The sequence below is a fragment of the Mustela nigripes genome, chromosome 3, assembly GCF_022355385.1.
Source record: "Mustela nigripes isolate SB6536 chromosome 3, MUSNIG.SB6536, whole genome shotgun sequence".
In the NCBI taxonomy this organism is placed as follows: domain Eukaryota; kingdom Metazoa; phylum Chordata; class Mammalia; order Carnivora; family Mustelidae; genus Mustela; species Mustela nigripes.
Window position 1 is genome coordinate 101,863,147 of NC_081559.1, and position 2,534 is coordinate 101,865,680.

General features: G+C 36.2%; 1 pseudogene; it reads left to right on the forward strand.

Moving 5' to 3' along the window:
- The first annotated feature begins 1,910 nt into the window (after positions 1-1,910).
- On the forward strand, positions 1,911-2,326 carry LOC132013067 (large ribosomal subunit protein eL28-like; annotated as a pseudogene).
- Positions 2,327-2,534: the final 208 nt, after the last annotated feature.

Sequence of the window (2,534 nt, forward strand, 5' to 3'; positions counted from 1 at the left end):
AATATATGCAACTTTTGGTCAATGATTTTAAAAATCTAGAAGAAATGGATGATTTCCTAGAAAATGCAAATTACCAAAATTGACACCAGAGGAAGCAGAGCACTTGAATAGCAATTATGGTAGAAGAATTATGAAAGTGACAACTATGACTTAGTAAATAATCAGAGCCTAATAAAGTCACAAGTGATTTTTATCTGACACTGACACAGCAGGTCAGTGTCAGATAACCTACTCTTGACCCTATGAGAAGATGGAGAGCTCTCTTGATTTATTTTATGATGACAACATAACTTTAATATCAAAAACTGAAAAGAAGACTATTTTATAAAAGCCATAGGCCAATCTCACTTAAGGCTCTAGAAGGGAACAGTCAATCTAAACTATTAATGAGTAACCTCTAATGATGCATCAAAAGAAAAATGGGCCAAACTGAAGTAGGATTTATTCAGGGAATGCAGACTAGCTCCATATCTGTAAGTTTACTAACATTATCCAGTGTATCAATACATGAATGGAAAAATTATGTGATCCCATCAGTAAATGCTTAAAGAACACTTGATATCAAGTCTGTAAAACCTAAGTAAAATAGTAAACTAAATTACTGAAATATGAATATAATAATGACTTAATTATAATAAATGCACCAAAGAATTAAATACTAGGTTACACAAATACAACAAAAAATAAAGATATTGTTAATCTGAATGCCAAATGCCTAAAAATATTTAGATTGGAAGTTAGTAACAAGACAGAGATGCTTGTTCTCATTATAATTACACAAGTATTTCATTCTGGTAAATGAAATGAGCCAAAAAATACTATAAACATTAGAAAAGATAAAATGTCCTCTTTTTATGCTGAGGGGATTATTGACTTTCTAAAAAATTCAATAGGCTCTAATTAGAAACTTACCAAAGTGTGTAAGAGAATTTGTTAAGGTAGCAGGATACAAGGTAAATATACAAAAAGCAATGGTTTCTATTCCAGCAATGTATATGACAAATGAAAATGAAAAAAAGTGTTCCATACACAAACTAGGAAATGCTAAGGAATGAGGTTAATAAGAAAGGCAAAGACCAATGTGAAGAAAATTATAAGATTTTATTAGAAAACATAACTGTAAAGTAAGATCAGAACAGAGACAGATAAAACATTTTCAGATGGAGAGACTTGGTATCATGCCAATTTGATTTTCCCAGAATCAGTATCTGTAAATATAGTATAATTCCCATTCAAATCCCAATAGGATTATTTGAACTGGATTAAATGATCTTATGCTTTATATTTTACTTTATTTTTTAATGATTTATATTTTTAAAAAATGTCTGAGACTATATATATATATATAGTATATTAAAAAAAAAAGTGAGCATTTGCCTTACCAAATATCACACACAACACGCTATAAAGTTCCTATAAACAAATTAGTGTGTTACTTCCATAAATATAAATAAATAGGTCTGTGAAACAGAATAGAAAATCCAGAAATATAATATGAGGAATTTGAGAGGCAGGGTCGGGGGTTGTGGTGTTGGGAAGGAAAAAGTGAAACAAGACAGGATGGGGAGGGAGACAAACCATAAAAGACTCTTAATCTTACAAAACAAACTGAGGGTTGCTGGGGATTGTGCGGGGTTTGGACACTAGGGAGGGTATGTGCTATGGTGAATGCTGTGAAATGTGTAAGCCTGATGATTCACAGACCTGTACCCCTGGGGCAAATGATACATTATGTGTTAATAAAAATAAATAAAAAGTATTTAGATGAGAAAAAAATCCAGAAATAATTTATAAAATAAGCAAGAAATAAAACAATAAAGTTGGTATTTCAATTTGTGAGAAATAAAAACAAAAATAAATTTCAGCTCTTTCCGTCTCTGGCTGCCCTAACGGGAGGAACCGCCGCTGCCATGCCGGCCCACCTGCAGCGGATGGTCGTGCGGAATTGCTCCACCTTCCCCCTGATCAAGAGGAACAAGCCGGCCTACAGCACTGAGCCCAACAACCTGAAAGCCCGCAACTTGTTCCGCTACAACGGGCTGATTCACCGCAAGACCATGGGCATGGAGCCAGCGACCGAGGCAAGGGTGTGGTGGTGGTCATGAAGCGCAGATCTGGCCAGCGGAAACCTGCCACCTCGTACGCGCGGACCACCATCAACAAGAACGCCAGGTCCACCCTCAGCAGTGTTCCGCACATGATCCGCAAGAACAAGAGCCGCACAGATCTGCGCATGGCTGTCATTCGCGGAGCCAGTGCCATCCTGCATAGCCAGAAGCCTGTGATGATGAAGAGGAAGCTGGCCCGCCCCACCAAGCGCTCCTGAGCACCCTGCCCTCACCTGCAAAGCAATAAAGCAGTCAGCCTCCTCTAAATTAATTAATTAATTAATTTCAGATGGCTTAATGATTTAAAATGTGAAAAAAATAAAAATTACATGCAAGAGTGTATGTCTTTAATCTAGAGACAAGGCGCCCATCCAAATTGATGCTAGAAAGCCAGAAGTTTATTTATTTATTTATTTATTTGAGAGA